The sequence below is a fragment of the Homarus americanus genome, unplaced genomic scaffold, assembly GCF_018991925.1.
Source record: "Homarus americanus isolate GMGI-L3 unplaced genomic scaffold, GMGI_Hamer_2.0 scaffold48354, whole genome shotgun sequence".
NCBI classification, from domain to species: domain Eukaryota; kingdom Metazoa; phylum Arthropoda; class Malacostraca; order Decapoda; family Nephropidae; genus Homarus; species Homarus americanus.
In genome coordinates this window covers 7,955,007-7,967,450 of record NW_024723833.1, presented here as the reverse complement: position 1 = coordinate 7,967,450, position 12,444 = coordinate 7,955,007, and positions in this window count along the sequence as shown.

The window sequence follows — 12,444 nt, the reverse complement described above, 5'->3', positions numbered from 1 at the left end:
AAGGGGGAATGGAGGAAATGCTAAGAATAGAGTGGACAGAGGACGTAAAGTAAAGGAAAAGAAACAAAGAGTTAAAAAGGGGGAGAAGAGAGAGAGAGAGAGGGAGAACTAATACACGAAAGGGAGTTAAAGAGAGAAAAAAAGAGATAATGAAGGGTGTAGCGTTGAGATGATAAAAGTAATAAGTGAAAATATGAAGAGAAAGTAACAAGTGAAAGTATACAGATAAAAGGAACATTAAAAATAGGACAAAATAAAACAATAACAAAAGGAACTATAAGTGAAAGTAAGGAGATGAAAGTAATAAGAAAAGTGTCAAGGGGGGAAAGTAAAATAATAAAAAAATCAGAGAACAGAGAGTAAATAGAAGAAAGCCATTATACAATATGGAGATAATTGAGAATAAGTGGGAAATTATATGATAAAAGGGGCGAGAAGTGACACGGGCAGTAATTCTGGGAAATGGACGTGGGGGAGATTAGGTAAGCCAGAAGATGACTAGCACGATTGGTGATTGGGATGGGTAATTAGCTGGATTGGTTGATTATGGTGGGTAATTAGCTGGATTGGGTGATTATGGTGGGTAATTAGCTGGATTGGTTGATTATGGTGGGTAATTAGCTGGATTGGGTGGGTGATTGTGGTGGGTAATTAGCTGGATTGGGTGAGTGATTATGGTGGGTAATTAGCTGGATTGGTTGATTATGGTGGGTAATTAGCAGGATTGGGTGATAATGTTGTATAATTATTACAATTGGAATATTGCTGTATAACTTTTAGGACTGGGAAGGTATATAATTATTACGATTAGGTTAATGTGTTGCATAATTAAAAACGAAAATGAAAAATATAATTACAAGGTTTGGGAAATTGATAGCTGCCCCCCCCCCCCTTCTCCCCCTCCCCCTGTAGTTATTAACATTAGAATTATTTCAGCCCAAACACTTCATTTCAGGTCAAGACACGCAATGTTAGGTTCAAACACTGATTTTTAGGTCCACAAACTGAAAATTTAGGACCAGATACTGAAATTTTTAGGTCCAGATAATGATTTTAGGTCCAAGCAATGAATTTTCGATCTGAACATAAAATTATTAGACCCAAACAACATGTGAAGCAATACAATGTGAGAAAGTTAAATTAAGACAAGAAAACGATCACAATCAGGGTCATGTATGTGTTAAATAGTGAAAATAATTTGGTATTGGTAATTTCTATCATTGTAGCAAAGTATAGAAAAAGTAAATTACAGATATTTTAATACTTTGCTATTAGATCAGGTAATTTTAAGAGGGGGGGGGGGGTCTGTGGTTTGACACCTGACTGTGACCAAGACTATGACCTTAGTTAATCCCAGGTCACGTCAGGTCAGTGAATATTACCTCACATCATTAGGCTGGATGGAGTGAAATTGAGTTAACATTTTTTTTTTATCATTATTGTTTCATTTTATATTTTCTTAGTTTCGGGAGAGATAAATAAAGGTAGACTAAAGAGAGATGGAGAGAGATAGAGTGAGAGATCCGTACATACGCTCATGACAAAGCCAATACACATGAATACCTCAATAGAATTCATCTAACTTACATCTCCAGGAGTATGAGTGAGGTCAAGTCTCTAGGGGGGGGGAACACCTCTCTACCCCTCCCCCACCCCCCCTTACCCACGTCACTTTTACCTGCTTACCTGGTTTCAAATCTTCTTCTTGTGTTAAGAGTCGTTACACATATTCACGTTAACAGAATCACTATGTTTAATGAGACTAGATTCTAAAATATTAATACTTGACTCACGAGCTAAAATTGAAGAGGCATTATCCCAGTCAATACCAACAAAGCACTGTATTCATGTCTTGTCTTATATATACGCTATTTGAGTTCACCTACAAGATTTTTCACCCGTCTGCACCAATACAACGTAGAACGTAACACAGTCTTTGCGTGGAACCTTGATATTGCCAACACATGAATTATTTGGAGAATCCTTAATTAGCATTTTCTTTACAGTATATAAGAATGAGATTTATGCGTCGATTTTATATTGTGGGCGTTTAATTTATGTATTTTGCGTTTAATTGATGTTTTAGGCGTTTAATTGAAGTCTTATGCTCTCTCTCTCTCTCTCTAATGCGCTTTCCTCTCTTGCCATCTACGTATCTCTACATTTTTCTCTCTATCTCTCTGTCAATCTTTATTTATACCTAGTTATCTCTACCTTATCGTCTCTTCTCTTGTTCACACTCATTCAGTTTTGTTTCTTTCTCCTCCTCGTCCTCTCCGCCGTCTCCTCCTCTTCTCCTCCTCATCTTCATCATCATCATCATCATTCTTCTCCTTCTCCTGGTCTTCTCTTGCCCCTTCTCCTCCTTCTGATCTTCCCTCGCCCCTTCTCCTCCTCCTGATCTTCCCTCGCCCCTTCTCTCTCTCTCTCCCCTTTATCATGTTCCTCTTTTAGTCACTTCTCCTATACCCATTCTTTACTTCTCTTCTCTTTGTTCTTTGTTTCAAACTTTCAACACATTTTAGTTTTCATCTTTCATGGTTAAGAATAAATATAGTTTACCTTAATATATTCACGTATTTATTCTTAAGTACTCTGTATAATTATCCGGACTATATTTTTTTCTGATACACCCTGTTTATATATTATCCTGGTATTATAGTGAGGTTAGGTTGACTGCCTTTGTTGGTTGTCTAGTGTATGGTTGTTCGTTAGTGATATCTTGGTTGTTGTTATTATTGTTGGTATTATTATTGTAATTATTATTGGTGTTATTATTATTATTAGTTTTTCATAATTTATTTCACTGTTATAATTAAGTGTAAACACAATAGGATATTAAGAAAGCGTATTAGTTCATCATCTTTTAATGGGAAAAATAATAAATAACTCCTTAAAAAAAATTCTAGTCCGAGAATCGTATTATGATTTTGGTCAGTTATAATGAGAACCGCACTGCAATTCTCCCCACCACACAGAGCGTTTAAAAAAAGTTTATATCATCTCTCGCTTGGTATTTTTTTCCCCCAGTGTGAAAGAATGCGACTCCCTGTAACGTCCTGGGATTAATTGTCGTTCATCCAGGAAGGTTTCGCTCCTTTTTTCTGTTTTGTTTACACTGTTATCTTCCGTTCATTATAGCTGCATCAGTTCTGGCTTGTGGTGTTGAATGTATTGTGTTTAGTTTCAGTAGTTGAAATTTTATGTTAAATGTCCGTCTTTTAGTGTGGTAATGTTAACTTAGCCTTATGGATATTTGTTAACATAAGAACATAAGAAAGTAAGGAGTCTGCAATAGGCCGGTTGGCCTGTGCAATGTGCATGGCAGCTCCTGTCGAGAGTTACTACCACTCTCTATCATCCATGAATCTATCCAGCCTCTTTTTGAAACTTTCCAGCGTTCCATCACTTACTACAAAGTTGCTAAGCTTGTTCCACTCGTCCACCACCCTATTTGTGAACCAGTTCCTTCCTATCTCCCTCCTAAACCTCTTGAGTACGGTTGTCTTCCCCTGAATACTATGAATCTGCCCAGTGAATAATATAACTTTACCCCTGAGTACCCTCTGAAAACGATGGCTAATCCCCTTTGAGTACAATAACACTGTACTCCAGATATTAAGTCATCGTACTCAAGGGATTAAAGACGAAGTTACGGTCGGTTATAAGAACATAAGAAAATAAGGAGTCTGCAATAGGCCGGTTGGCCTGTGCATGGCAGCTCCTGTCGAGAGTTACTACCAAGGTTGATCGTGGGTAGACGTATACCTACAAGTAATGTTCTCATCTACTCAAATCACCTGGCAACATTTATCATCTCAAACACCTGAAGAATCCCCCCACCTTACCTTACCTGAGCTAACCCAACTCATTCCAACCTAACCTAACCTACCCACACCTCTCACCCTCCCCTCTCAACTACCCCTATACCACCCGCTAAGATCTCCTGTTGGTGGCCTCAAGGACTCTAATGTATATATGTATGTATGTATGTATGTATGTATGTATGTAAGTATGTATGTATGTGTAGGGGTGTATAACTCTTGGGGAAGGGGACACCCAACCTCAATAACTGCCCCTTTTTTTAAGAGGTCTGAGAGAGTGTTACTGAAGCACCCTGTACGTAATGAGATGTTGGCATAATGATATTAATGTGTGTGTGTGTGTGTATGTGTCATCCAGGTAAAGGTGGACTTATACGTGTTATTATGGGTAAAGGTGGTAAAGTCTTATATAGGTGAGGTGACATTGTTATTAGTGGTGGTTTGAGTAGGATCTCTCTCTCTCTCTCTCTCTCTCTCTCTCTCTCTCTCTCTCTCTCTCTCTCTCTCTCTCCTCCTCCTACACTCATCATCATTAAATTCACCGCCATTTTACGTAACTAATAAAAGTGTTATTATCTAATGCTCTACATGGGGGTAATTTGGGATTGTGTATAATGTGTAGGTATACATACACATACATACACGCAAACATGTAGTATATTATGTAAATGCATGATATACGTGTAAATTAATGCAGACCCAGTATAATTCAGGGCCATGTTCCTGGTGCACCCTGCCGCCACCGTATGTACAACAATACTGCATCATACAATCAGGCTGCATCATACAATCAGGCTGTATCATACAATCAGGCTGCATCATACAATCAGGCTGCATCATACAATCAGGCTGCACCATACAATCAGGCTGCATCATACAATCAGGCTGCATCATTCAACAATAGTCTATCATACAATAATACTTTATCATGGTGGAAAATATGTAAAACCCCTGGGTGAAAATATCTCCTTTCCCAGGGCGGTATAAATTGGGCGGCCGGAGTGGGTATTATACTTCACCGACGACAAAATTGTAAAGCAATATGAAATCGAGACCATTAATATTAGCGCCCTCCTCTCTACTATGTGTACCAGGCCCACCCACCCCACTCACCCCACCCTGCCCACTCACCCCACCCGGCCGCCCTCCCACTCCTCCTGCCGACCCGCACACCAGCCACTAGACACACCCCTCCCCTCACCCCGCCAAACAGCCATACCCCCTCTCCCTCACTCAGCCATGCACCCCCTCCTTCACCCCGCCAACCAGCCACACCCCACCAACCAGCCACACCCCTCTCTCACCCCGCCAACCAGCCACACCTCTCCCTCACCCCGCTCAAAGGCCACTCCTCTCCCCCACCTCACCCTCAATCCACTCTCCTTCCTCACCCCACCCACCTCCAAGCCACACCCCACCCATCCACATCCTTCCCCCACCCCACCCACAATCTACTTTCCTCCCTCACCCCACCCACCTACCAACCACTCCCTTCCCACTCACAAGCCACTCTCCCCACCCCGCCCACAAGCCACTCTCCCCACCCCGCCCACAAGCCACACCCACTAATAGGATGAACACCTTATCATCTCTTGTATCGATATTGTCGTGTGAATATCGTGGCGGGATAATCACCGGTGTTATAATTTACAAATTAGGTCATGTTAGAAAGACTGTCCAATTATACGATCTGGAAATTAGGCGCGGGAGAGATTGTGGGTGTGGGTGTGATACAGGCAGCCGCGCCCTCTTCTGTAAGTTGTGTAACCGAGTAACTGTAGTGAGAGAGACAGCTAATGCCTGGCCTTCCCTCCCTCCCCCCACTCACCTCATCCAGAATAACATATCATCTGCTCAAAGTCCACTTAGAATACGACAGAGCGCGCTGGGTAAATGTGTTCCCTCTACACCGCTTTTGTGTGCAGAGAAAAGAGCTATTTGCTTGTTAATGGATCGCATTTCGCGCCAGAAAAAGATGACAAATGAATCTCACATTGCGCACCATGAGGTGAGACGGATGCCGGGTGCGCGATGCTTGGCGGAGTGGCTGGCGGTGCATAGTGCCAGTGATCCTCGAGAGGGTTTTAACGTGGTGTAGTTAATGACAACATGCATCACTGCGTCGTGTGTTAGTTCTTACTAGCAAAGCAGTAGTAAAAGTCCGTCTTTGTAGCCAGATCGGGTGCACAGGTTGCATCTCAGTTAGGGAACTCGAGCCTAACCACTTTCATCTGCGGTCTATGGATTTCCATCAGAGTGCTTCCTCTTCCATTAAGTTTCGTTTAAATATAACAACAGTTTGTCGCGCTCTGAGAGGATGTTTTGGGAAGGCTGAGTGATAACAAGAGAATGCTGGGAAACTGGGCAATCAGCGGCCGGGATCGTCAGGTGTGCCGAGTCCCACTACCTTAACCCCGCTACTGTGAAGCTGGCCAAAATACGCGTTATCCTCATCCTTTAGACAGTTCCTATCACAACTATCCAGGAAGATGGTCATGTGCTTTCACGGAGAGACAATATGACACGCGTATTTATTGTTATAACAAGGTGTTTGGGCTCTTGCGGCGAAACACCCAATCCCATTCTCCCTGATGCTCTCTTATTGGTAAATCTGGGGCGAGCTAATGTTATGTGCCACCCGTTTGAGTAGGATCAGTTGCAGGGTGTCGCCATCGTCCTAACACCACCAACGTTTTCCTAGATGGTAACAAATCCACAACGTTTGTTATTATAATGAATCCTGCATCTTGTATTCAGCTGTAGATAGCGATCTCTGTGTGTGGGTGTATAACCGCTCTCTGACCCAGTGTTAGAAAATATGAGATAAAAATGGTGAGGCAGTGCTGCGCCTCACCCCCTTCAGCCCACAATAACAGCTATCGCATCACTGTCGCTGTCATCATGTTTGGACGAGAGGAGGGAATAGGTGTTTGAAAGCCTTTGTGTGTTATATCTCAATGGCCATGCCTTACACCCTTATGACAGTATCATGCATACCGGGGGAAATATCGTACGTTACCGTGATAATAACGTACCTTGCAGTAGTCGTAACGTTCATATCGCCGGTAATGCCCTACACCTTAATGGTAGTCTCGTATATTTGTAGGGTTGTTATCGTGCATTACAGCAACAATAGCTACAGCACAAACAGCGGCCACTGCGCATGCGTCAATTGTTTGTATTGTGGGAGGATATAAGCCATGAGTCATGACATCGAGACGAGTAGTAGGAGTAGTCACGAGTAGTGGGAGTAGTCACGAGTAGTGGGAGTAGTCACGAGTAGTAGGAGTAGTCACGAGTAGTAGGAGTAGTCACGAGTAGTGGGAGTAGTCACGAGTTAGGTGATGATACAGAAAGAGCTTCTCACCTAAATGGAACCCAAAGAACATCATTACACTATCTGTCCATCCCCAATAGCTTATTAATGTTATACGGTTTCAGTCAGGTATAATCTTCAAACTTTTAACGACAGCATAGATCAATAGACTCGAACGTGTATCGCCTGCAGGGTATTACGGTTCAACGTTTTATAAAACACTTATGCTCCATTAACTAATTAACTGATCAGCGCGACACCCATGACACCATATATTTCTCGCCTTATGTTATTATATATTAGTGTAATAGGAGGATATCTTATTAGTTAGTACCTTATGTTATCGTAGTGGATACTCTTATTTATTGATAGTGTCGTGTTTGTGTTTCTCCTCTCCCTCCCATCCCCCTCTACTCCCTACCACCCCCTTCCACCCTCTTCCTCCACTCCCTACCATCCCCCTCTACTCCCTACCACCCCCTTCCACCCTCTTCCTCCACTCCCTACCATCCCCCTCTACTCCCTACCACCCTCTTCCTCCACTCCCTACCATCCTCCTCCACTCCCTACCACCCAGGCATATAATAAGTAATAGAGAAAATACAAAAGGGCAACAGTTCATGACACCAGAATGAAGAGGAGTTACCTACTGTGGTGACCCCCCCCCCCTCCTCCCACGAAACAGGTGTGCTAATTGATGGAGTCACTGACAGGACAGGTGTCACCTTAGTTGACATCTTAATCTAGCTTATAACCTTACCTATATTAACCTAACCTAACTTAACCTACTGTAGCTTATAACCAAACCTATCTTTATCAAACCTGATCAAAACTAACCTAATCTAGTTTATAACCTGGACCAACCTAACCTAACTTGATAAAAATTTAACTAGGCTAATCTAATCTAACTTCTCACTTAACCTAACTTGACCTAACGTAAAAACCTGACCTGACCTGACCTAACGTGACCTAACCCCCCGAATCTATAGCTTACTAGACTGACTGACACATATTCAGGTCCCACTTGAGGATGATGGAAGTGGGAGGAGGAGGAGGTTGGTAGAAGGAAGAGGAGGGGGGTGATAAGGGGTGGAGGAGGAGGATGGAAGGGAGTGGAGGGTGGTGAAGAGGATGATGGGGAGTGGAGGAGGTGGATGGGGATAAGGAGTGGATGAAGAGAATGATGGGGAGTGGAGGAGGTGGATGGAGAGGTGAAATATAATAGGGATATACTGTATGTGTCAGTGTTTAAGTACATGAATTATATAGTTTCGTTCATCCAAATAGTTCCCTCGCTTGACTCCTAATTCACAAAGGTTCGTTCATAGTCTAATTTGGGTTCGTTCTTCAAAGACTTCGTCCCTCACAGTAATTTTTTTCTATAGATTAAACGCGAATTTTTACTTTGTTTACGGAAATATCATGTTGGTGTGTTTTCGTTTAAACACTCATGATAAACTTTTTTTTGTTCAGATTACAAAGTGTATCATGTTAAAATACCAATTTTTTTGTTTAGATTACAGGGAGTATCATGTTATTCAGGTGCGCCAGTGTTGTGTCGAGGCTGGTGGGTCTGTGATCAGTGTTACAGCCAATTTTCCCGGTGTATTTTATAGGTGTAATCTGCTAAACGATATTGCGGTAATATCAGTGAACGGTCGGTGATTCCCATGAACTGAACGTGGTAACTCGATTTTGCATGTTTATATGAAAATTTACATGTGTGTGTGTGTGTGTTAGTGTGAGTGTATCCATGCATATACGTATAATAAAGATTAAGTGTGCATATTTATATCATGTTTTTTTATGGTTTGATTATGTTTCTAAACACGTTGATGAGATGTTATAGAAGCGCTTGTTGCCGTAGTCAGGCCTTGGTGTTTGTGTACACAGGAACAGCGGGACGAGTGTTCTGTCCTTATTGCCCCAGGTTTGTGGTATGTTGTGTTTTAGCACGAGTGATGGGGGGGGGGGTCTGCCTTCAGTTCCTCTATTATGTTAAAGACTCTTAAGATAAAAAGACTAAGACCTTCAGTACAAGACCGTTGGCCTGTTTATTAGATGATCAGGGATAACATACATAAGAAGATAAGAAAATAAGGAGTCTGCAATAGGCCGGTTGGCCTGTGCATGGCAGCTCCTGTCAAGAGTTACTACCACTCTCTATCATCCGTGAATCTATCTAGCCTCCTTTTAAAACATTCCAGCACTTACTACAAAGTTGCTAAGCTTGTTCCACTCGTCCACCACCCTATTTGTGAACCAGTTCCTTCCTATCTCCCTCCTAAACCTAAACTTATCCAACTTAAATCCGTTGCTACGAGTCCTATCCTGCTTGGATATTATAAGAACTTTATTTACATCTCCTTTATTGATTCCTTTCACCCACTTAAATACTTATATCATATCTCCCAGCACTCTTCGTCTTTCTAGGGAATGCAAGTTTAGTTTCATTAATCTATCTTGATATGGAAGGTTTCTAAGTCCCGAAATCATTTTCGTCATTCTTCGTTGCACCGACTCCAGTGAATTGATATCCATTCTATAATAAGCGCACCAGAACTGAACCGCATAATCGAGGTGCGGCCTGACTAACGCAAGATATAGTTGCAATAAGACCTCTGCACTCTTATTACTTACACTTCCAGATATAAAACCTAATACTCTGTTTGCCTTATTTCGAACATTAACGCACTGTTTTCTAGATAGGTTAAAGAAGCTAAACTTGCATTCCCTAGAAAGACGAAGAGTGCGGGGAGATATGATAGAAGTATTTAAGTGGGTGAAAGGAATCAATAAAGGAGATATAGATAAAGTTCTTATAATATCCGAGCAGGATAGGACTCGTAGCAACGGATTTAAGTTGGATAAGTTTAGGAGGGAGATAGGAAGGAACTGGTTCACAAATAGGGTGGTGGACGAGTGGAACAAGCTTAGCAACTTTTTAGTAAGTGCTGGAACGCTGGAAAGTATTATAATGAGGCTTGATAGATTCATGGATGATAGAGTGGTAGTAACTCTTGACAGGAGCTGCCATGCACAGGCCAACCGACCTATTGCAGACTCCTTATTTTCTTATGTGCTACCACATGCTTGGGTACGAGTTGTAAAGTACCCGTGTGTATGTGTACCTCCTTCACGTGTATGTAAGGTAGGAAGGGGGAAGCAGAGAGAATTAAGTAGTGTTATTTCCTTCAGCATAACAACCACAGCTTTAGTGTAACAGAGTGTGAAGGGAAGATCGGACAGATCGGTAGACGGAGGTAAATGCCACCAAGGTCCTGTTCTAAGCTCCACCCAGACAGCTACACCAGCAATGGACAACCAGACGTAAGTAATGTGAGAAAAGGATGAAATTACACAGATATTTATATGTAATTTATGTATTTTATTGTACATAATACCGTAATAAACCAAATAAATATCAATAATAAAGAGGAAAATTTCCTCAGTAATACATCTTAATACTGTTAAAAATCAAGTATTGTGTCAGCCCATAACCGTAACCATGTGCAGGAACTCAAAGTGATAGATTGTCGGTGACTCAGCCGATCCTCGCCCCACACCACCTGACATGCACTACACTATAACTTATACCCACAACTGGACCTCACACTGTTATTACTTGCCAGCAGAATATTACACTAGGCATTCTCACTGTTTCATAACACTGCAGGAAGGATATATAGTCACTATACTATACGCAGAATAAACAGGGAGAGAAACATGCACAAAAAGTTTCTTGTGTCACTACATCTTGGTGCATCTCTCTACCTGGCCGAGAAAACCACAGGTGTCACATTTTTTGTCTTGAGGCAATTTGGGGAGTCTGTGTAGGTTCTTATGCATGAAAAACAGAAATCTGACAATTAGGGCAAAAAGCAGTACTGACGACAACACTGTGAAGACGATATTCCGGTTGACCCAACGAGTTTCAATCGCTGTAGGGTCAGGGACAGGACAGACGCCTTCAAGAGTCATCTTGATGGAGGGCGAAGTGTTGGAGTCTGTAGTGAGGGTGACGTTGTAAACAATCTGCTCATTTGTTTCCAACATCGAGGCTGTAGCTGGACAGTTTGTTTCCAAGTTGCTCTCATTGACCTTCGGCTGAAGTAAAGTCGATAAAGCCAGGCTGTCTTGAGAGGAGATCCTGGCAATAACAACTAAGTCTTCACCTTCTTCATGAATAACATTAACACGTGCATTAAACTGTACAGGAGACATCACGGTGTGTGGTGCTTGTAGTGGAATCTGAAGTTCTTGCCGGACTAAGTTAACCTCTGCAACTGTGCCTCGGTCAATGGGCACAGACAGGGCACAGCACACTACAGCACCAACGAACAAGTAAGATAATGCTCTTGGAGACATGGCCGCTCTTTGCCGAGTCTAACTGACGATTGTCCACGATCAGGATCAAGAAGACTGTTAATCCGTCTACTGCCAACCCTTATATATTGTGACGTCATGTGAGATCCTCCCACCCAGATGATCACTCGCGGATTACCTGTCCTCTCATTGGTGAACAAGCAATGACTGGGTATGGGTGCAGCCAATCTGGGCGCGCGTATTATGGGCTCGGATTGAGAATTGTAAATTATGAATCTCATTTAAAAAATGAAACGAGCACTTGTAATAAAGAATAATTAAATTTCTTCCCTCTATAAACAAAGAAGAGGCTTAAAGTCCATTAGATAAACCCAAAATAGGCACCTGACCGTAAAAGTGAGTGCTAAGGCTTTTGTCCATAAAATTATAGTTGGTCATTATTACTTTATGAAAATGATGGGTGCCACCCTAGCACTGTTGAGAATTTTTTTATGGCACCCCCCCAACCCCCTTAGGCTGAATTACGTCAAATTTGAACATTGCCACAAATATGTCATGTAAGATATTAAATTAAAGCTAATAAAATGGGAAAACAAATCTAACATTTAAAACTGAATATTTAATATAATATGACATTTACTGATAAAATTATGATAAACTCAATCGTATCAAGTATGATGTTAAGCGAAAGCTGAAGGGTTGCACAATGCTACCATTGACTTTTCAAAATATTTTGTGAACTCTTACACTATTCCCCGAGAATATACACACAATAGTGACACAATACTTCCTGCAAAAGATGCAGTTATGAAAAGTGAAAATAAAAATAATGAGTGACATGCTGGAATTTCTGCCTAAGAGCTACATACAAATTTTAGCTGATGACGCAGATATCTTTGTGCTTCTGGTCTTCTTTAGGTTGAGAAAACCTTCTGCCCGAGTGTCCAGGAGAGAATATGGTGGGAAAATAATAGATAT